Genomic DNA, 24,518 nt, shown 5'->3' on the forward strand with positions numbered 1-24,518 from the left:
GTCTTGCTCAGGGTTGCTCTTTACAGTTGTTTGGATGCTGGACAGTTAAAATGATCCTCTGTTGACATTCTAAATGTTTCAACCACCCTACATAAAAACCTGTTACTTCAATTTGTATGCTGGTCTTTGTGCATTACTCATATTGTGCAAAGTCGTCTCTGATGATTTCCTTCAGTAACCTTCATATGGTGAATTAAACCTTGAGTTCTAAGTATCTGATTCCAGTGACTTTCACTTCAAGGAGGCTTTTTATTAAGCTTTTAGCCTTCTATCAGACAGAAACGTGATCATCAAAGAAAATAAACACATAGTCTTGCATCCTCTTCTTACTTGAACAGAAGTAAGTGTTCATAAATGTATAGCTCTTAGTTTGGCAAATACAGGTAGTCCATCAACTACATTTACATTTTGAAATTTACTGCAGTGAGGGTCATTCCAATTTAAAAGAAAGTATTTGGTAGATGAGTTGGCAAGCAGAATGACTTTGTAGTGTTTAAAGGAGCTCTGCCAAGAACTGGCTGAAAAATGCTTGTTGTCTGGTTGTACCTTTTGAAATGAGAAGGCAGAGAAGACTTTTGACTTTAGTAGAATAAAATATATAAGACACTCCCTTAGCCAGTAAAGGAACTGCCATATTCTAGCATGTAATTCTTTTGTGATCTCTGCCTTGAAAATGTGAATGAAGGGAGAAGAAATTTCATCACCAATGGCAATTAATGAGAAATTGTCTAATGAGGGATGCAGTCATAAAATAAAGTTACTCTTATGAGTTACTCTATGGAAGTTCCAAAACCCTTGTCCTGAAATGCCGGTATTAGTGTAGACAATGTAGCATTTTCAAAATATGCTACGAATAGTCCAGAACAATATTAAGGAAAGTCCAGGACAATATTAAGGAAAGTCATTCTGGACATCAGGAGATTCAACTGTAGTGAGAGACCTGAGAGTTTTTCTCTCACTGTCAATCAGACAATCATGGGCTGCCAGTATTTTTACCAAAGTGTTGCTCTCTTCATCTTGTCTTCTTGCCAGTGGGCTCCCGTGGGCTCTGCTCAGTGCAGCACATTCTCAATATAGTAGATGCTTCATTAGTGCAGTTGAGCAATGGGGCATCTGGCCCAATATTTGCATGACACTAGTAACAGTAATGTAAAGAAACCCTTTGAACTGTGTGCAGTTTGGATCTCACTTGTAGGAACTGTAGGAACTAGAGACTGAAGGCAATTATTTACATTTGTTTCAGATTAGTTTCCTGCCCTTCCTAAAGGAAAAAATATCTTTCTCCGGTTTTTTCCTTTGTACAGCCATCTGTTTTAATTAACTCTTCCACTTTCTAGAAGGAAAAGAACAGTAGGAAGGAAAGAAAAACCTTTGCTTTTTTAATGCTTGGGGTGAGTGGGAACCTGCCTGACATGTCTGAGGAGATCTCTCTCTTGTTAAAACTCATGATCTACACCCAGATTAATCAAAGGAACCCCGGGGGGTAAAAATTCAAGGCTCTTTGGGACTGGAGAAGATGGTGTGGTCCAGAGGGGAAAAAACCTTCCCAGAAATTTCCCTGCCACAGTTCTCTGTCACCTAAAAGTAAAGGAAATTTAGTTCTAATCTGCCACTGTGCAATTGGCTTTTTTCTTAATGAGAATTTATCCTCACATTTTAGTCTGGCAAAATACTTAGTTTAAGATTAAATTCTTAGTCAGTAGGGTGGGGGTTTTTTATTAATTAAAACAAGGTAGGACATCTCTGTGAAGAGAGTTGATAAAAACCCCACGTTTTTCTTACCTGTATTGTCCAGTCCTGATGATTTTTATGCTTGAAACAGTTGCAGGTTAATACCTGGCAGTAAATACTAAATCTGTGTGTGGTGACTGACAGATTAAGCACTAGGGATTCCAGCAGAGATTAGACCACACGCTCTGAAAGTGCAGATGTCAGTACTATTTTACGTCATGCTGCTGAGTTTAGCTGCCTTATGTTTCTCATGAAAACAGGGGCTATTTTGCTTTTTTTCCCCTTCTTTTTTTTTTCTGTCTTCTTTTGTGTGTGTGTGTGTGTGTCCGTGTGTGTCCTATTTTCTCACTTTAGTTGCTTCACAGTGGTGCTTTTGGCGCTGTTCATCCTTGCAGAGATCAAGTGATAACTGATGCAGCAGAAACATGAAAAGCAATATAAGGCTGTGAGCCCACTACATGAGTTAGGTAGGTGGCCTTTTGGTTGAATCTGAGAGAGGAGGAGAACAAGCTAGAGGATTTGGGAGTGGGAGTTGAATTGAGGCAACTTAGTGGCAGAATATAAGTAGGGAAGCAGAGATGGAAAACTAAATGAGACACGACTTTGGGAAAGTTGTGTCATATGTGTGTGATACTTGTCAGAGCTGCCACCTTTCAGCTGGGTTGCTCAGAGTTTGCCAGGACTCACATAGTTTACTAGATAATGTGCTTATGTGTTAATCTCACTTGCACTTTACAAGAATACTTATGAATTCATGTAGAACAAATAAAAGCCATAAAAGAAGTATTTCCTGCCCTGAAGCCTTAAAATCAATGCGGGGAGAAGCAAGTTATACGTGCATAAACCCAGCAAAGTGAGAGAATGGATTCACTTCCACCAACAGAAAGCAAGAATTGCAGCCAAGTCTGAACAGAACTATCTGCGTGTCACTGATCACCACTACTCAGGGGTGTTGCAGGATCTACTGAACAGGAACAAATGCTGCTAATAAGTCTAGTAATATTATCAACAGGCCTGCCCTTTGTAGGAGACATGTCATTAGTGACTCTTGTTAGTTTTCACGGCACTCAAGGGATGGAGCGTTGGAACAGTGCCTTAGGAGACAATGGCCTTGTATCACTGTGAGTATTTAAGGAGAAATTGTCTGCTTCTCTCGAGATATCTATTTTACTCCATTTCTGGGATGTTCTTTAATCTGTTTGTACTGGAGGTGTGCAATTAAAGGCTCCTTGGCCTGTTTCTTTCCTTCAGTGAACCCTGAAAGAAATTAGCTTTTATTACATAGGACTCTGCATTAATATGATGATTATATTATATTACATACATCAGGGTTTCTGCTAACTGCCTGCCAGGAATGAATTGTTTTTCTGCACTCTGCCTGTTCCCCTTATGTATTTTGACTTTGGTGAAATCAGGGTTCCTTGGGAGCATCAAAACCAGGTCGTAGCTGACATCTGGAAAAGAAGTAGGTCAGGTCAGCGTAATCTCCAGGAAGCTGGTGCAGAGAATTCCCTTGCCTCTCTCAGCAGTGATTTGCTTGCAGACCTGTGATCATTCAGGTTTTTCCTCTGGCTTAGCCTGGCAGGAACTCTGGGAGTGTTTCAGCTTTGTGCTGCAGAGGTGTGGTTTTGGCTTCTGGAACCATCTGGGCTTCCCTCTGCTCATTAGGTCCTGGCCATTGCAAAGACTTTGTGCAATATTGGTGCTTTGGCTTTTTCTGTTCTGTAGTTACAGTAGGCTAAGTATTTCATTGCTAAATCAAAATATATAACTCAAGTCTTTCAGCTTGATGCAGGTTATTTGGGTGAGACATGGTTGTGTATGACACAGAGGTCAAACTGCATCAGAAGTCAGAAAGGATGTGTCCCTTGCTATGCAGAAAGAATTTAACATTTTACAAGTCTGACTCCCAGTTGCAGAGTTCAGTTCAGGTAGGTGAAATCAGAATTAGTCTCTCTCAAATGGTCCCTTTGTGCCCAATCCTTATGCCTGTGTTTTCTCCAGACTGAGATGTCTTCAAAGAATTATCGTTTTTTCCCCCGACTGTAAAGCAGAACAACCCTTCCAGCAACTTAACCAAAAATATCTGCCAACAGAGGGAATAAATTAGCAACCAAAGAGTTTGGAAGAGCTATTTAACTTTTTCAAATAGAGGACCATGTCTTACTCATTTCACATAGCTTCTGAAGTTGGACTTTTCTTTATTGTATACTGCAGAATCAATTTTGAATGGATAAGAACCAAGTTGCTTCCAAAGGAGGAGGATCCTTTAACAATGTAATAATATTAAAGGGATAGGAAACATGATAGTTGCAAGTTCTGCTATGTTAAAGCTCTCAGACCTAATCATCCCTTGCAGTTGTGCCATATGGAGGATCTGAAGGACTTGTTGGAATCTACTCTGCTTAAACTCATGCTTCTCCTTAGAATAGTTTGTTTGGGTTCATTTTGGATGTGTGGTAAGGGGGTTCTTTTCCTTTACCTGACTTTCTCAGACTCAAGGTTTCCTTCACAAAAAATGATATTTTAATATTACAAAAGAGCTTTGGAAAAGACTCTAGAATTCTCCACTTGTGGGATGAAGTATTTATTTAATCTTGTATTTAGAAAATTATATTTTACACTGGATAGCTCTAGTGCTATGAGCACATTCTTGGGACACAGCCAGACTTCTTGGTTTCTCCACTACATTTACAAATGCACAGAGGACATCTTTGCATGATTAATACTGGTTTTATCCAAGGCATTGAAGTCCATTTTCTTGTAAATCTTCTGTATTAGTGTGCTTTAATAGTTAGCCAGAGATGTGAACAGAACTGTGCCGGCTGATGAGTAATAAACTGTAGCTGCTTAAAGAAAAGACACCTGAGTCAGCAGGGACTGGAATGGGACCTCAGGCACACGAAAGCATCATCTGTGTAATTCAGGGGAGAGAGAAGTTCCTCTGGCAGCAGTGAGCTGTTATCACTAACTCCTGCCAACAGCAGAGGGTGGAGCTGCACATGTGAGGCTCCTGCTGCAGGGACAGGGGTGGTGGCACAGCCCACGGGGGTGACACCCTGACGGGCAAGACCTTTTCCACTGAGCCCTGTCTGGAGATGGGTCCCTGTCCCGTTCCATGAACCCAGTCATACTGTCCTTCTTGGGAACGTGTCCTGCTCTTCTGTTTCCCCTGGAAGAGGCAGTGCTGAAAAAAAATGCGCCATTCGTTTTATCTTAATTAACCTTTTAAAAATTTGTCTGTGTGTTTATATAACAAGTGCAGGTCAAGGAAAGGCAAAAGCGATTGGTGCTTTAATGGCAGAAAACCTGTCTGATTTTGAATGTGTGACTCTTTCACAGTTTAATTTGTGTTAGGAACTTCTAGTGACCCAATATTTATTTATTTATTTATTTATTAACAAGTCTGAAGCTGATATGGGTATAAAACTGTTTCAGCTGAGTCTGTCAAGCTGAAGAGTTAATATTGCTGTTGAGCTGCCATATTTTGATGCTGCAAGGTTGTACTGGATGGGAAGTTATGTAGATATCAGTCTTTTTTCCTTGTCATCAATTTTTTTTATTTTTTTTTTTTAAAGCAGCTCTCTGATGATTTATGATGTTTTCACTAGAGTGGTTTCCTGTCCTTGGACCAAACTTTTCACATGCAAACACCTACTGCAAGACATTTCTTTTCAATCAGGTGTGTATTTTAACTCTGGTGATGGTGACCTTCACACACAAGGTATTGACTGTCCCTTTTATAGGAATGATCCTTGAAGCCCCGTCTTGCTGGCCTCACATTATGTGATTGCCTTTTCATTCACACAGTGCTTCAAGGTGGGATGGTTGTAATAAGCTTCATGCTACCTCTGATGGCTGTATCGAGTTGAAGGAGATGCAGTCAGGCTGCACCTTTGTTTTACACGAGCTGCATCTCTCATAAGAACACTTTGCTTGTTTTAGCATTGCTAGGAGCAACCATCCACTTGTTTTAACTGAAGGCAGTGATTTTGTTGTCTGTACTTCCTGAAACTTCCCTCTGTGCATTTATTCTTTGGTGGGTTTGTATATAATTATAATCTGTGTACTTCATTTCCATCACTGTTTAATTCAGTTTGTCTGACAGTAGCTTTGCATTATTTTCTTGGGTAGTTCTGAGGAAGTTTGCATGGTGTAGTAAATGGACAAAGGTTCATATTGGATTTGTTTAAAATTTGTGTACTTGTGTCTCCTTCTCTATACCTGGTATTGTCTTTGCTTTGCAAACAAGGCACTGCATTAATGTTATTCATGCAAAATGTTACCTTCCAAGCCACTGATCCCTGTTGCTCCCTGCTTCAAAATGGTGCATTATTTCCTTTACCACAGTTAGTGCAAATGACCCTTAATACTAACCATTGCTTTACTACCTTGTGTATTTTTCTTCCTGATTCCTACATGCCTTTGTATTAAGTTCATCTGTGTTTTCTACTGTGCATTTGTTTTTTGCTTGCTTTTTTACCTTCTGAGGTATTGGATGAATGGCCTCTAAGCCTGTACCACACGTCATCTCTGTTTGGATGTGATCTTGCTCACTAGTTTTGCATCTATCTGTATTAATAGAGTTCCTGAACATTCTTATACGTTTCCTATATTTGTATTTCCCCTTATTAATCAATTGCACTTTAGTTTATCTTTTTAAGATTTCATAATAGCAGGACTTGGCCATTTCACACAGCATGGCAACCGAACAATCTGCTTTTTCTCCAAATCCATTATTATGCTTTGTGAGTATATGATGGAAATTGTGGATTGAAAACACTTCTAGAATTCTGTATAGGTCCTCCTGGTTTATGCTGAAAAATCCAAATGCTGTTTGTAGCCCGTGGCAGTGGTAACCCATTACAGATGATAATGTGACTGCTCCTATTCGAGTTCTCTCTGTCTGGCTTCATGGCAGTTTTTCATTGTGATCAGAAGGGTTTCCAGCTTCTAACTAAATTCTTTTCATGTCTGTCTGCTCAGGGGCAGGACTCTGGTCCATTTTCATGATCAGTTTTTAATTCGTGTGTGGGTGCAGGAGGGCGATTCAGTATTCTTAGCTTCTGATATCAGGTATCTGAAGGAGCTAATTCCTTTCTTTCACCAAGTTCACTGGAGGACAATAAATGGGGATGGAGCCAAGGAGTCTAACTTGAGCTTTTTTGCTTTTCTGTTTGTGTTTTCCCATCTCAGCAAGCACTTTTAAAATGCAGAGCTTTCTAGATGTTGCCTCACATGTAAATATGCCATAAAATCACCTCTTGGGTAGCAGTATAATCATAAAACAGCAAGCTTGGGAAATTATTATCTTTTCTGTTGGGTTTGGCAGGTTTTGTTTGTGTGGGTTTTTTGAGGGTTTTGGGGGGGGTGTTGTTTTTTTAGTTAACTCGTCTGAAATGAGTTGGACAGAGATTGGTTACCTAATTAACGAACATTTGTATAATCCTCAGAGACTTGTGAATGAAAAACTTGATTGAACTGCAAAATTGGTGGTAGTGATGGCCTTCTTGGTTCACACTCAGCTTTACTGTTGCAGCTGCACATTGAGTGATTTCCCCTCCTCCCCTGTACTTGAGCACTTTCTTCTCTGCACTCAGTATCAACAGATGCATTTTTTGAAAGAGCTTGGTTAGATCAATTGTCTTTGTAGCCCATAACTGTTTCAATAGCAACAGCACTACCTTGTAATCTCCAGCATACCCCCTTATTGGCTTTGGGGTGTTGGAGATACATTCCTGCCTCTTTATTATCTGTTGATGGACAGATTTTGCAAGAATTTTAGAATTTCCTCTCCTTTTGCTGTAAGATATATTGGTTGAAGCTTATTGAACTGCTTTACTATCTGTTAGCCTTGCACCTGCTCTTGAACGATCTGCCTTCTTTTGCATTTGGTATAATTTGCAGCACTCACTTATTTATGACCACTGAGTATTTTAGAAGTGAAATCTTCTTCTGCTCTTTCAGTTATCGATCTAACACTGATATCCCAACTCGAAAATATTGATCCTAGTTCCACAGAACTGCTGGATCATGTTGTGCATATGCTAATCTCCAGGAAGGTCCCAGGTTTCCCCAGCAATTCACCTGAGTGTGAAGTTGGAGGCTGTTCCACCAGTGTCTGTGTCCTCAGGGTCCCAGGCAGGGTCCTGTCCTTGCCCTGCCGCCTGTCCCCTGTTTTCAGTAGTTCCCAGGCTCTGTGCCTTCTCTGTGGTCCACCCAGAGCTCTCACAAATTTCAGATTCAGCTCTTCCTGAGGTTGAAGGCTGAGGTGACCCTATGGATTACAGAAGCTGTTCTTTAAAGATCCTCGTGCCCAGCTGAATGAGGGCAGGGCATCTTCCACAACGATTGCAAGAAACAACAGACAGCTTTGTCTGGAGGATGTGGGCCCAAGGGTGTGTTCCATGTGCAGAGACCCTGATCATAGTGCAGCCAGGGGAGAGAGGACACTGCATCTCGCCTTTCTATACTAAACCTGTGGTGGTTTGAAACCCTCAGAAATCTAATTTCTAAGTTTAAGCCTCCCCTCCCACAATTTGTCTTAGTGTGAGAGGGAAAAGTGATGGCATGGGCTTGATATCCTTCTCACCTCATGTGGAGAGCTGGGAGGGATTTAGCACCATAGGTGTTGATGCAGACTCTGGCTGTGTAAGTTTTCAGACAAAACACAACTACTCAGTGTTTACATACATATACATATAGGTAACAACTTAGCTATCATCTCTACTGTGAAATAATATATTTACATTAGATTAAATTTCTCTTTTATTCTTCAACAAGAGTCCAAGAAGAAAAAGAGAAAAGTCCTCTTGCTACTACCTTAGATAAGTCTCTCCTTTCTTCCAAAAAGAGTCCAGGAGAAAAGGAAGAGAAGTCCTGCTGCCTGATTCTCGTTGTTTCCCACTGAGAGGGCTGAGTCTGTATAGGTTCTCCTCCACTTGTGGTCATAGGCAGAAATGGGAACAGAAGACATGTTGTTTTTACTAAAAGCTTGCTTAGTAACCTTTGACTTTTCTTGAAATTTTAGTTAGTCATTTCTAAAAATAATTTCCTATCCTTGTAATTAAGCTCTCACCTTAGAGCTCACCTCAGAGATGTGTTTCCTTTTTTTGTTAAAAAGAATTGGTTGAATTATGCTGTAATTTTCATCTTGGCAGTATCCTCAAAGAATCTCAATTGATCAGAGATGAAGTTTTTTTTTTCCCCTTCTGGAAATACATCAAATTTGTTTTAATCAAGCAAATTAAGTTTCGTTGTTCCTCTTTTTGATCTTAAGAGAGCACTTTCCCTTAACTCAAGTTTGTCTAAGCTCTGTGGTTCCCTAGAGCATACACAGGAGCTTCTGTGTTAGAATTACGCTTTTCACTAAGTCTAGGAATCTTCTTTGGCCTGAACCTGTTTATACAAAAAATCTCTTCAGAATTCTATGAGTGATCTGGGTATCATGACTTTGTGCCCTTCTGGATAGGTATCCCCCTAATTTTAAATAATATCTTCAATAGTGTGTTAGAAATAAACTGGAGTTGTCTTCTTTCTCACTGAAGATACTTGCTTTAACCTGAGCTTTTTAAGTAAATAGTTGTGTTTTGTAAAGATGTCATAGTTAAAAAGCATTACTGATTGTGGCTGCAAAATTTGCACTTAGGTGCAAGCATACAAATGTCATTCATAATTCTGGATTTCTCCCACTACATGTACTACATGTATTGTATTTTAAAGATGATATTGTAATGTTCTGACTTGTAAGGTGAAGCTCTCTACTAATTTCAATTTACTGAGGTCTTGTCCATCTAAACTGAGGTGGTGGTAAAAACTTTAGAACCTTAAGAAGCTAGTTAAGGACAAGAATCTCTTAGCCTTCAAATAAAGAGCAAGGAGAGCAGTATTTGCTTCAGGAAGCTTAACAGTGAACTTAATATGCATAAGTCCATTAAAAATGGATTTAAACTGTAAAGTCTTAGAAAAATTCTCTTCAGAATTTGTATAAACATTGTGCTCCTATGAAAAATATTTTCCAAAGACGAGGGGCTGGGGTTTTTTTGGGTTTTTTTGATTGGTTGGTTGGTTGGGTTTGATTTGGTTTGGTTTTGGTTGATAGAGAAAAAAAATCACTTTATGCCTACTAAATAATACTCCCTGGACTGAATCACTTAGTCCTGTCCAAGCATTTAATATTGAAGACACTATTTTCAGGTTTGATCTGCATCTTGCTCATGATGTCAGAAGTTAGATGCTGTCACATTCCAGTGCATAAAGGCAAAGGCAGATTTGGGGTTGCACAAAAGCCATTGTATGCAACCTTGAGAACTGCCATTTTGGGTGGGTTTTTTTGATTAAAATTTCTGTGAATAAAGACAGTCTCTGAAATTCTGACAGCAGAAGAGCCAAAGGGAGGGCAAATGTAGCTGTAATCATCTTACTACAATTGGAAGCTGCAATGCTCTGTCTCATCCTAATTATTGCTGGTGGGGGAACAGTCATTAGAGGGTGATATTTTTTGGTATTTAACCTCTGTGTAAAGGCAGAGCAAGGAATGGCAGAATATGGGGAGTACTGGAAAGAAAAGGAAGATATTTTATTTCATTTCTATGAGGCTTTGCAGGACTGAAAGCTGTGTGGAGTCTTGAAGACAATGGAGAGATGTTCAGATGAACTGAAGGTGGTGACAGAGGGAGTTGCCTGCCAGTGGATTTCCAAAAGAAAAGCTGGGGTGAACATTGCAAGGAGAGGATGAAGCTGAGTTCTGCAGGGTCTAACAGTAGCTTCTTTTTCACTTGGATGGAAGTAAATTAAAAGCTTTGGGGAAAAGAGAAGATAAATTTGGCAGCAGCTCTTTGGGGGTGTCCGAAATGAATAAATTTTTAGCAGCTGTGTGAAGGAAAAGTCATCAAAACTGAAATAGTAGAGGCCCAAATTAGTTTGTACTGATGTGCACACAGCACAAGAATGTGCTCTGGAAATGTTATATAGAAAGTAGCTTCAGGACACTGAAGCTTTCCTTCTTGAGAGGGAAGGGTCAAGGATGACCCCCCAACTGTGGGCCCAAGTATTACAACTGCAGTGACAGAAATATTCTGCAGTATCAGCCAAGATCTATTGATTATTTCTCACACATGTACCGTGGATTCAGAGAGCAAGATGAGCAAATCCTTGTTTTTCTTCTCAGCAGAAATGTCAGGGAACAAACATTGGCTACCTTTACCAGAATTTCTGCTAGCTAAAATAAAAAGCAGTGCTTTAATGGGAATTGGAAAGCTCTGTAACCTAACTAAAAGGAAATGTCAGTGTTGGTTTGTTATTTTTTTTTTTAAATAAGGCTTGTTTTATAATTATTATATGCGCCTGTATAGCAGTTTCATTTTTTTTTGAAATTACAAATAACAAAGTTGAAAATTGTGTTCAAACTCACATTATTCTGGTTGTACATTTTATTATCCTTCCATTTTCCTCTACTACTGTTCACATTGCAAACAAAGAGATTATATTAATTGATTTATGGTATGTAACAGGTATTCAGGGTATGGAAGCTAAAGGTAATCCTAGAACTGGTTTTCTAGGTCATAATAACTTTATTATTTCAACCAGTTTGTGTACAATAAAGGTCAATAATGAACTAGAAAATGATGCTTACATTTTCTTCCAAGTTTAAAAAAAGTATGTAGTGCTTTTCCGTCAATTAGCAGCAGGAGAGCAAATTATAGTTGTATTAAACTGTGCTTGCTATATAAATCACAAATCTTGTTAGCAAAGAATTAACATCATAACTGTTAATTTAAAAACTGCCTTTAGCTCTGAATAAGGATTGGCTGTAGACATATTTTAATGGTATTGAAGAAGTAAAAATAGATCTCTCTAGAATGAGCCTTTCTGGTGGTACTGAAATTAATTATCTGCTCTTTTATGAAGTGGTAGTGTCTGTCTTAGTTGGGAAATGGTCACGTGGTAGAGAAAAGACTGGCTATCTTTTCCTTGATTCATGGCCCTGATTCTAGATTTAAAAAAAAACACCCCAAAATCTCTTTTTTTAATAATGAAAAGAAGGGGTTGTATCACCAAAGGACATAGACATCTGCTTTTCTCACTTTTGTTGGCTATTCAGGTACAGATACATGAAAACTGCATGACTTCTCAGATGAGGATTAATAATAAGGAAGTCAAGGAGAGATTTTTTAATTTTTTTTTTCCCCTCCAGCATATCAAATATGTTTGGGATGTTTCTGAGACAACAGACAAATTGCTCAGTTGCACGCTCCAAGACTTTACTCCTGCTGGCTAATGAAGTAGAACAAGACACAGAAGAAAAATACCCCTTTCTCATTGGTTTGCTGTATCTCATTAATTATCTCGTACTTTCTTTCAGTGTATTGACAACCTCGAAATGGAGCCCATGCAAATGGTAAAATGTGGTTTGCAATATATGTTAGGCTTGGGTTTTGGTTTGGGTTTTATTTGTTTTTTTTTCCTGAAAGGGCAGGACAGTAGTGTTATGCATGTCATTAATCCAAATTAAAGGCAATCCACTTTACTGAAGACATTCCCCTCCTATATTCCCTTCGTGGTTATACTCAGTCTTATTTTCTTGCTGGCCTCGTGTCCATCCTCTTCACAACAGATGGAAAATACCAGATGAAGAACACCTTAATCTTCAAAAATACCTTATTTTAGTGTGAGTCTTAGCATGTTGTATCCTCTCTTATCCTGTGACTTGGCTGAGACAATTCATGCTCATATATTTTGAGGTCTTCAAAAGCAGTTTAGTACTATCCTCCCTCACTACTGCTGGTAGCTTTGGTCTGAGATACACGTTATGCAAGTATTTCTTTGCTCTTCCGTAATTACTACTAATTACTAATTACTACTTAAAAGACTCTTCCCAATTTGTTGCAGTTAGGCTTGATCAAAGACTGATATAAACAGACATTATGGCTGGACACTTGTGTTTATTAATCTCTGAGAGCTTAGAGGACTCAATTAGAAGAGAAGAACACATAATGGTTGTGTGCAGTGCAAAAGAATAAACCAAATAATTCCCACAACCTCTTTAATTTTTTAGATACTTTCTATTTGGTTTTAACAAATGTGTTGGTCTCTGGTTCTTCAAGCTATTTCACATTCTGTTTATACATTTTTAATGTTTCTGTAAGCCACAATGTGTAGACATTAGATACAAAATTCAAATTCTTCTTCTGGATGTTTTAAATGAAGAACCCCTATTTTTCACGTCTCTCTTTGCTGTTTTCACTTTACCTGCTTGTTTAGTCATTTGGAAGGTGTTTAATGCAGGCTTTGGAGGGATGGAGAAAGTTGAACATCACAGTAACTTGGACCCTTTTTATTTTGTCAGCAATAAAGAGGTCCATAACACAGACTACTCCTGTTAGCATTTGTGGGGTTTACTATGGGGCAACAAAAGGAAAAAAAATCTCCCAGATATTTCATTAATCCCATACAGCCATAGTGTGTTGCACCAGGTGTGTGGTATTCCAGAGCAGAAACTATATTCCTAGTTCCTTTGAGGAACTCATCACACAGAGCTACACTATTTGGGGCATGTTCTTTTTTACTTTGTTTGGGTTTTTTTGTTTGTTTTTGGTTTTTTTTTCAATTATTATTATTACTACTATTTTTATTTTTTTAGCAGAGATGTCTTTATGTGGTGTGTGGCATTTTGTTGGGTTTTTTTGGTTGTTTATTTATTTTAACCTAGTCAGACTAGCTAGAGGGGAACGTGGATTGGAGATGGTTGAATAAGTTGAATAAAGTGATTTGAGAGCTGCTGGAAGACATGGAGGAAGTGAGTGACTTGTGCTTCTTTTTTCATCTGTTCTCCCAAGATATGTGTATTTTTTCACACATATGATTTCTTTTGAATTTATAGTTTACTGGCAGCATTAGCCACAAGAATAAGTTGACCTCAGAGATCTTCAGTGTTATGAGACTGTTATTTATGATCCCACATTAAGAAACTGAGGCAAGGAAGTTTTAAAGGATGCTGCCAAGGACAGACTGGCATTGGCAGTTTTTGGTTACTGGTCTGCAACTTGGGCTCATTGTCCCTTCTGAAGGACTCCTGGGTGGAAGTCACCCAGTGATCCTTTGTTTTAAAAAAATGAAAAAACCACATTTAATTCTACTGAAGGTTAATAAAGCCTTTTCTATTTGCTGGGTCTAACAAAGAAAAAAAAAGGGGAAAAAAGAAAAGAAGGCATAACAGATGACTTTATTGGTGCACATATATTATAGTTGCTTTGACATTTATGTTTTCCCTGCTGATAGATGAATGATTTCTGTGGAAGTAAATCAATTGCACCAAAACTAGTAGCACAAAGCACCAGGGTCTCCCTGGTCTAAAACAACAGAGGGTTTGAAATATTTTGAAATATGATTTAAGACATTTCTCTTCTGGAAGAATTTGTTGGAGTTTTTTAGCCTTAAAATAGATGAGACAATTATGCAACTTGGTGTTCAGTGTAAACATTTATTCAAATTTCAAGGAGCTGCTGACCTTACTTCTGAGCAGGAAATTAAGGCATTCACTGATTTCTTCCCAGACATTTAGTGTTCCCTTCCTTTTTAATTCACCCCATATTATTCTGCCTGCCTCTGAATATTGTAATCCAAACTTCACTTAACATTCAGTCAAACTATTGTAACTTCTTACAGTGTTCTTCTGCTAGCAGATAACAATCATTTGTTATTCTTATCAAAGCTGATCTCTTAAGTAATGCATATTTTAAAGTATTTTCTTGCAATCACTTATAAAACAAACAGTCAAATCATGTGGAAAGAATATTCTAAGAATCATAAAGGTCTGAGAAATAATTAGGTAATTCAATGATTAATTTCATGTTTGGGAGTCAGGAAAAAACATTACTGTGTATTATGACAGAGTTTGTAGGAAAGGTATTTAAAGATATTTTGAAAAACCTATACCAGCACTTTTGATGAAAAATTTTGCTTTCACACCACAATTTGAATAGCAAAACATTTACTTGGTTTCACTGGCTCCCTGTGGATTCCCAAATGATTATTCCATCTTCCCTAACTGTGAAGCAACATGAAATACTATTATTATAACAGTCTGCTGTTACAAAATAGCAGTCACTAATACATAAACTGAACTATACAGTGAATTTATAGAATACATGGATCTTAAATCCATAAGCTCGATATGGTCTTTGGGGAATCTGTCCTTTAACACAATAGTGGAATTAAATCGTGTATATAAAAGTACCTAAAGCTCTGAGGTTCTTCTTCATCTGCCCTGACCCAGGTGCTGAATTTGGAATAGATCTTATCAGACTGATAAAATATTTCTGCTTTGGGAAGGTCTGCACTGATCACTGGGATTCAGTTGCTTCACCTGCTGCAATCCAGGTGTCTGGTGGCATTTCCCGTGTTTTGGGAGAGAAGGACATGCACACTGGTGGGCACGACACAGCCTTCTTGGGCAGCCAGCAGGAGAGCAAGGCTTTAAAATGGTGGTGGACAAGTGTGTTTAGGTAGCTGATGTTCAGGTATTTTGTCTGGAGCATTTGTCAGAACAAAGGCTGCAAATGGAAAATAGCTGACCGAAAAATCAAAGCTGATCAGTCAGCTTTGGTGCAGTTGTAACAAGAGGCAGTGCTGATCTGAGAAGATGAAAAACAGATTTTGATGTCTTCTGTGGAGTGGGAAAGAAAAGGGTACGAGAACAAAGAAGGGCCTTTAATAATTGTTTTCAAAAGAGGCATTTTCCTCACAGAAGCAGCTTTTCGTTCACCTTTCCTTAAGGTTTCCCCTATCAAAATGTAGCTATGGGAAGGAAAATGCATAGAAATCAGGAGGAGTTTTGCTGATTTCAAGGAAAAAAGCTTTGATCACTATATATAAACTATCTGCCTAGAATGAAGAAGTCTGTCTCTTGCTCTAACTTGTGTGCCCTTGTGAGGTATCTTTGTTGCATCTGTTCCCATAAAACTGCAGGCTTTCACATGAGACGTTTATATCTTTCTCTTCACAGAACTGACATCTCTATGACACCTTTTTTCAGATAATATTTGTTCTGGCACCTTTTTGGTCTGCTTTTTCCCCAAAGTGTACTGTTTTGGGGCACTGGATGGCTAATTTCTCTGTTCCAGAGGTGGCTGGATTTCAATGTACTGTAAGAATGTAATCTCTGAAGCAGTTGGAGTAAAGATAAATAAATCATAAATTAATGTATATTATTCATGTTGTTCTCTATGAAGACTGCTCAATGATGCAAAGCTTTACTAGTGAGAATCTTCAGCAGTGAGGATTATGAAAATATCTGAATATCCATCTTACACATTTAAATACAGGTTTTTAAACAGCTATTTTCCACACTAGCTAAATGCTACCAATCAGGGAAGTGACACAAAAGAATGATTCTTAAGCTAATGCTCTTTACAGTTTTCCTGTTGCATTCTGTACCACAGAAATTTCTTCTAAATAAGTGCTGCAGCTTTCAAAAAATCTGGTTTACAGCCACAGAATTAACCTTCTGCAAACTCTTGTTGTCTCCTTAAAAGCAAAAATGGCAATGCAGTTTTTTCCTGTGGCCCATTGTCGCCAGTGTGGCCTCACAGGGAGCCATAAGGGAGTTTCTTTAGGGAGCTGCCTTGTGTTGTTACTGTTATTCACAACCCTTAATTCAAAGGCTTCACAATAAGGGAGTGATACCATCAGCTCAAGCAGCATTTTGCTTATTCCCTCCTTAGAAGTGTCGTTGACCCGTGGGGAAACTATGGGATGACCAGGCAGTTGCAATGCAAGATCCTGAAAGGCCAGAGTAGTAAAACGTATTGCTAAATGTCAATGAATACATTTAGGCACTGGGATGCAGAAAAGGTACCTTGTTTTCAAGACTCAGATTGAAGAGAACAGAAAGCAGCACACAGATCTATGGCAGAGACATAGACCAATGGAGGACACTTCTTAAAAATGTATACGTCTGTAAATCCTTTAAAATGTCTTTTGGAGGACTGGAAGAAGATAGTAATTAATTTTGCATTGACTGCTTGTAAAATATACACAATTAAGTGAGTGTCTTCAGCCCCCAGGTGATTAAGATTGAGGAACTGGAAGAGGTAGGAATACAGGGCCATTCTCCTGTCACCACTGGCATGAGCAGAACCTGTGTGTGGTGTCTGTGTCAACACAGAGATTGTGAGGGGAAATTACCAGTTATAGAACTGGAGCACAGTTCCATTTTTACTGAAACCTCCTGGGGTTTATATTTATTTATTTTTATTATAAGTAAAAATTATTATAAATAAAAAATATTTATTTGTATTTATTATATTCTGCCTCCTAAGGGATGAGCCTGGGATTATGGATAGGAGACAGTTTTATTCATTGAACAATAGCAGAAATAGTCTTCCATTCGCACTCTGGATTCAATAAAAGGAATTATTTTGTGTATCATTTGATGCCCAAAACATGCTATGTGCAATGGTAAAAATAACTAGCAGTCAAAGATTTTATAATGATGACAGATCTTGACACAGTAGGTAAGAATAGCTCCAGCAGAAGAGAGAAAAGCAGAGAATAAGGTTTTCAAACGACTCATTGGTGCATGTATTTTTTTTTTCAGGGTAGTAGGATGAACAGTTTGTATGTTAGGCGGTGAATTAAGCCTTGGTATTTTAATGAGGTCCAGACTCTCTCAAATTTTGACAGAGGAAGAGCCAAAGTTCTGCTTCTGCTATTTTTGGATCAGTATCAGTAGTGGAACATCCCAGATAAAGGCAGGATTAACTTCCAACAATGCTGCTTCTTCATTAGTAAAAACGAGTCTGCGGTTTCACAGAAGTGAATGTCAGCCAAATTTTGTTGGTCAAGGTCTTAAATGTTAGTTTCTCAGTTCTGACTCTTTCTTAGATCCATGAATGTCACGCCAACTTCGTTCTTAAACTCTTATTTTTTTTCTTCTTGATTTTTTTCCAGGGAGCACACTTGAATAGGAACAGATGGCACCTGATACTGTCAAACATGAGGGCTTTTCTATAAGTGATTTATAGCTGTGGCTCTTTCTGTATTTTGAACGCACAGCTTTGCAATTTAAATATTATATAGATTAAGTCCTTTACCTCAGGATCCGCAGCGTGACCGTACTGTCCTTAAACCAGTGTGTGGGTTTGTGCAAGGATAGAGTTGCTTGTCTGAAGCTAAAAAGTTTGTTGTTTCAGCAGAACAGAACATCATATGTCATATAACACATAGGTGAATATTTAATTTGTTTTGGTTTATGCTGTTTTCACAGCTTTTGTAATATTTTCACAATTTAATTTCACCTTTACTGTCTGAAGTCATGTGGCTCAATAACAGTTGTGCCTGCACTAAATGGCTGAGTTAAAAGGCAGTATTAATGCTTGGGCAACTCACAGGGGTATATGCACATGTTCTTCTATTTGGATTGCATTAAATGAGTTTTCAGAACCATATGGCAACGTACCTTAACTATTCTTTCTGAAAGAGTCTAACTGTTGCAGCCTTCTGTTCTAATTAGTTACATCTTCTGAGCTTTACCAATTCACTGGAAAAACTCCACGCTTAATATTGCTTAAATTTTACCCAAATGCATTTTGTTCTTGCGGGTGTATTTTAATACTGTGTGTGTGAAATGCAGATCGCTTCTTAGTTACTCACTTTACTTTTAATATCTCCCCAGACAGTACATCACTATTTTGAAACAGTTTCCGTTGTTTATTACAGTCAGAAGTATTTCTGCTAAATTGCTGGGATTTGATAGGTTGTAGAAGCCATAAAAATATCCTTCTGTTGAAACAAGAAGGAAATTTCATGGCAGAACTGTGAAATATATTTGCTGTGTCCATTCCAGTCCCCTGGGGACAGGGGAGAGTGGAACACACGGGTTTCAAATGGCCCATCATTTCCAGATGTCTGAATATTCTTGCAGAATACATTCTTCTTAGAGGACTTCACATTACATAAAGGATTTGCCATCTATTTAACTACTTTTTAAAAGTGGTCAAATCATTCTCACCACAGGAGTAAATTATAAGAAGGAGTTTCAAACTTTTCTTATACCCTTCCACCTTTGCCTTGCGATGGCAAACACAGCAGCACCTTCACCACCACTGAGCTGTCCTGCTGTTTGCACTTTTCATTAGTGGTGCAGTTTGTTCACTGTATTAAAGGTGGAACTGCACCATGTGTAAATTTTAACTTGCATCTTAAACAGGAGTATCAAATTGATTGGTTTTGTTACCTAAAACAGTTCAGAAAATGGGATAAGCACTAAAAGTTAGTTAGCACGACCATAAGAAGACTGCTAGCTGGTTTTTTTCATTTTGTTTTAGAAATTGGTAGGCTTTTTGTGTTTGTGTGTAGAAAAGAAGAAAATACCTACCATAGACCTTTTCATCAGTAAAAACAAGAACTCCATTCTCTTGTTCCCAAAGGCACTGTGCAAGTAAGAATAATATAAGCTGTAATATCAAATCAATCACATTTACATTTCAAAAGCATCCTTTGTAAAAATGCCCCAGAGGGCTGAATTCAGCTAATAAAAACACAAATAAAATAAAATATTTAACAGGCTATATCAAGCACAGGTAGGTTGTGCAGCTTTTGGAAGCCTGATCTTAACAATGATCAATAAAAATTTTAAAATTTTTCAATGAACATTTTAAAACTCCAATGTCTGTAGGTAGGGACCAAAGAATAGAAACACACAGTGCTAGGAATCAGTAATATCTGCTCATCGTCACAGAGTAAAGCCACTGAGACTAAACAGGGATATTGGCCTGAACATAAGAGAAAAAATATGGGTGTGAAACTCCACAACGCTGCACTGAAGAGCAGTTTTACCTGGAAAAAAAAAAAAGATCTTTTTTAATTGATTGTTTGATATAGAACTAAAGTTGTAGGATCAGACACTCAAAATTCAAACATTTTCTTAAACCTAAATTTATTCCCAGATTTTCATAACTGGGTTGTACTTTCAGTTATGCTTTGAAAGGAATTGCATGAACAATGGAGATTTATGTTTAAAAAGGCAAGGACAGGTGGCCTTGGATGGCTTTTGATCCAAGGACATTTTAAGCTGGCCTTTTGCCATAAACATTTTCATGTTATCGCTCTTCTTTAGCACCAAAAAGGTTCCATTTAAAGGGTTTAAAACAGGGCAGACCCACACACTCGTGGGTAATGTTACTGTCTCTCCTTAGCTTCTTCAGAGCCTTTTGGGTTGCTCTCCAGACCACTTTAAATAAAGATTTATTTTTTTTTTTCTTTTTAGTTTTGAATGCAGTATTTTTGCCAGTAGATATTGTTCTGAATTGGACTAAAACTATTGCTGCCAATGGGGAAGCAGTAGTTGCCCTTCATCTGGGAATACCATTATGAAGCAGAGATGCTCTTTTACGGAACAGATGGTAGAGTGATAGCAGCTTCCACTTCAAACATGAGCAAGCACGGGGTGCATGTGGGCAGAAGGTTTCATTGCATATGATTTTATGAAGCCTTGGATATATAGGCAAGAGAAGGTAGATGGAGTACCGGAGCAGTGAGAGGGGGCTGTGTTTAAAGCATCGGGTGTAGTCACAAAATCCTTGGCAGTCAAGTTCAGAGGAAAAGCCAAAAAATCCTTCTGGACTAAATGTCAGCTAGAAAGAAGTTTGGTACTGTGTGAGTAAAGAGAATATCTCCTTTCACTTTGATTTATGTTGCATTCAAAGCAAATCCGGGTGTTTGGGGTTGTGGTGTTTGGGTTTTTTTGGGTTGTTTGGGTCTGGGATTTTTTTTGGTTGATTGGGGGGGGTTGGTTTTCTTTGCTTCTTTGTTTTGGTTTCTGTGTTTTCGGACAGGATTGCACGAGATACTTGGTTCTATCATAAATTTCTCATCCTAATGGCAATAAGCTGCAGGACTCCTGAGTTGGCTAATGAATTCTGTCAAAAAGGATTATGAGAAACATGATACAGTTCATTTGCTATCATGTCTCATGGTTGCTGTAAACAAAAATCTTTCTCCATTGAAGCATTTTGGTTTCTGATAATAGATAATGTATTTATGTAAAATACCCTAGTAGTCTCCTCTGAGTTGTGCTGGTCCATGATAAGCCCTGGACTTGCTGGCTGTACACACATGGTGCCACCAGAACTTGCTTTATGGTGGCCAATGTGGGACAGATACTGCACCAGTGACAGGAGTCTGAGCACTTTCCTTGTGACCTGATGCAGACATTGAAACACCTTCACAGTGACTCATTTGCCTTGTGGACATATCGCTGCCTAACCCTCCTAATGAATCTCTCTGTTCTGAAAGCAACAAGATCAGACACTAATAGATTGTCTAAAGTGAGTTTCTTAATGAGTAAAAAGTAATTCCATCAGTAGTGGAATTCATACAAGCTGGTTGCCTCGGGATGGGAATCTTATGTCCTTGTATGCTTTCCTCCCTCCTTCCACCTCACAATACCTCTTGCTTTTCTGTCTGCTTCCTCATTGCCTTTAGAAAATAGCATGTCATTGCCTCTGACTTTTTTCCTTGGTGTTGTCTAGTTCTTTTCCTTAGGAGCAGGGCTTTCTCAAATCAGAGCTATGATAGATCCTGAGCTACAGGAGCCCTGGGGACCTGGCTGGTCTGTGTGCATTGGTATGGACCAGAGGTGCAGTGAGTGTAGGTAACTTTTGAGCATACCCTCAGAAGATTTTAACTTGGAAGGAAATCTGACTCTTGAATTTGGTGAATAGACAGGCACATCATAGATATCTCTGACGAGTTAGAACAGCAGGCTAAAAATAACAAATGAGAGAGAAGATGCTGGAAAAATATCGGAATGCTGCTCACTGCATCTAGTGGCCCTTCAGCTCAATCTCACATGTTAGTGCAGACTCAATCAATTCCTATTTGTGTCGTGCACGTATTAAGAGGAAATGACCTCAAGTTGCACCAGGGGAGGTTTAGATTGGATATGTGGAAAAATTCCTTCAGCGACATGGTTGTCAGGCACTGGAACAGGCTGCTTGGGGAAGTGGTGGAGTCGCCATCCCTGGAGGTGGTTAAAAGATATGGATGTGACACTTGGGGCATGGTTTAGTGGTGAATTTGGCAGTGTTAGATTAATGGTTGGACCCGATGATCTTAAAGGTCTTTTCCAACCTTAAGAATTCTATGGTTCTGTTCACCAACTGGCAAGTAAATGTTGTCCTTTCTGGGCATCCCTTTCTTCTCCCCACTTGCATGCATGTATTTCCTTCTCTGTTTTCTGATGGTATCCTAAATTCATACGTCAGCTTCTTTATTCCTCAGGCTAACTTTCAACCTTAGTTTAGTTTACTTTTTACCTTTTATTTGCTTGTATGTGTGCAAATTCACAACAGGCACTACCAGTGAATCCGTGCCTCCCTCTCCTCAAGGGGCTGCTACGTTTGTGTCATGACTTTGCCCCCAGGAGCTCTCACCCTGTATGTGTGTGTCACTGCTGTCAGCTCACACACAGACCATTAGCAGCAGGGAGCTTTCTACCCTGGAGTGCTCTTTTGGTGTCCTACAGTGCTCTAAACAACATCAACCTGTAGTTTGTCTGTCCGTGTTTGGCTCTGTGGAATATGAAATGTTAAGGCCCATTAAGCTTTTGCAGCAATTGAATTTTTTTGCTGGAAGTGGTCTTGGGTATTTTAAGCAATGTAAGGATGGGTATAAATCGAGTGGCATTTCAAAGTTTTCTTTCACTTGAAGTCTCATCTCAATTGAATTCCAGTGAAATTGTAGCAAAACATTTCATCTAATTGTTAAAGAGTTTAGAGGCAGAGCTTGGTTTTAAATGAAATTTGCAGAATATGATAGCTCATAAAGCAGCCTTATTAGGGGTGAGGCATAAACTTCACTGGCAATTGTCCTGTGTTTTGTACAAAATTCAGTGGTTGGTTTTGAAACAATTAGAACCAATTGCTCAGAAGTTATCTTCCACAAAACACTGAGGGTTTTGTCTGAAATTAGTAATAAAATCAGAAAGTGTCAGAGGATAGTGTTTTCTTCAATTTATCTTGCTTTATAGGAACAATATAGCCTTTCCCACTTCCTCTGCAGTTTGCCTTTTAGTATTTATTTTCAAACCATTGAAATTTTGGAACAGCTTTTAAAACAACGGTGATGAAAAGTGGTGCCGTGAAGTTGGAGGGGACACCTCCCTGTGTCAACTCATTTCAGGGGGACATCTTCAGAGTCAGCCTGCTGTGCTCACCTCATGTTTGTGTAGATGAAGTACTTCTATACCAGAAAAATGCTCACTGTCAATTAAAAAAGTATTTCAGTCATGGAAGTTCCTGGTTGGGAGTTACAAGGCGATGGAGTTGGCAGCGAGTTGGTCTTTGGCCTCTGAAATAGTGGAGTTTGTTTACTTGCTGGATGCTGTTCTTGCTGGCAAATTCAAGCCTTAATGAGGGAGAGCTGTCCTGAAGGATGGTCTGAAATACATTTTAATACTGTGCTTTATGCACAGGTTGTTTTCTTTTTGCTTGAACTGTTTTGTTCATGTGCGTTACCTTGACGCTTGGATCTAAATATTTCGGGGCTTGGGAGAAAATAGGATTGAGTGGATGGTGAAAAATCAAGATATGCATATTTGGCCCAAACATTGTCCTTCTTTTGCACTTTCTTTCTGTTTATCATAGGCTTTTCTTGAGAACAGGATACAGGAGGGAAAATACTGACACTATGTGCATCTCTGACAAACATGGAAAGGAAGGAATGTAAACTCAATCTTGAAGGGTGTGGAAACATATCCTTACTTTTTCAATAAGGGATGCATTTGAGGTAATTTACTCTTATCTCAAGTAATGTGAACTACGTGAAAGAGAAATGAAAGGGTATTCATTTCACAACTTGTTATCTTTTATCTGCTAACAATATCCAAGGGTTTCTCTGAACAGTTGAAGTGTTAAGTGGTTCAGGAGCCTGCCTTGCTCTCTCTTTCCTGGGTAGATATAATCTGAGCATTAATGAAAGTGATATTATCCTGCGTGATAGATTTTTTACCCTCCTTTTTACTATTTATTTACCAGTCAATAATGTTACTATAAAGCCAGAAATTCTTGGCCTTGGAAAATATAAACCGTGTTATAAATTTTTGTTGTCCTGTTGATAAACAACTCAGGGATAGTTCCCAGCAAATTTATAACAAGATGATGTTTGAGTTAAGTAATTTCAGACTCTGGGCCAAATTAAATTGCAGTGAAGTTTTGGCAGAAGTGTACAGGGTCCATGATGGTTCTGGCACGTGCAGTTATTCTGAACATGGTTTAGATGGGCTCCAGGTGGAAACTTAGGAGCAGTTCCTGACTCCAGATCAGCATTCAGATTCTAAACAGTCACTGCTTTGTTCTGAATTCAAACCACAAAAGATGAGAAACTGAGGACCCAGGATGCCTCACGCATCTTTCATTTGGGATTGTTTGGATTCTGCTAATAATTGTAGTGCAGAGGCAAATGTTGGTGTTCCTTGCCAGTCTCAGTTTGGAGAACGGGACTAACAGGTACAGTAGAGTTACAGGGTGGTCTGCAGAGCTTCTCTAATTTCTACGGTGTGCAGGTTTACTTTGGGGAATTTATTATTTGTCCTTTGAGTGTTCCAATTTTTGAGATGCTGGAAAAAAAAGAAAGCACAGTCATATAGTTTTAGTTTGAAAGTAGCATGTGTCTACAAATACCTGACTCTGGTTGTTCTGGGAAGGGTGCATGGGGTGCTTATAGTGATTAAATCTAGCATAAACAGTGGAAAAATGCTGAAACAGGGCTTACAGTAGCTATAACTA

At 38.7% G+C, this 24,518-nt stretch overlaps 1 protein-coding gene across 2 annotated transcripts in view; it reads left to right on the forward strand.

The window, feature by feature from the left end:
* The window catches only part of ST6GALNAC3 (ST6 N-acetylgalactosaminide alpha-2,6-sialyltransferase 3), a 214,210-nt gene that overhangs the window by 41,451 nt on the left and 148,241 nt on the right, over positions 1 to 24,518 (forward strand). Inside the window, exon 1 of one of the 2 annotated variants that reach the window (XM_027683156.1) lies at positions 20,309 to 20,388. The exons of the other annotated variant lie outside the window; for it this stretch is intronic. The gene's annotated coding sequence lies outside the window, so the exon portion shown is untranslated. Of the gene's footprint in view, positions 1 to 20,308; positions 20,389 to 24,518 lie in introns of those variants that run through there. 2 annotated transcript variants of the gene reach the window in all.

The sequence above is a fragment of the Neopelma chrysocephalum genome, unplaced genomic scaffold (assembly GCF_003984885.1).
Source record: "Neopelma chrysocephalum unplaced genomic scaffold, ASM398488v2 Primary Assembly neopelma1_64, whole genome shotgun sequence".
In the NCBI taxonomy this organism is placed as follows: Eukaryota; Metazoa; Chordata; class Aves; order Passeriformes; family Pipridae; genus Neopelma; species Neopelma chrysocephalum.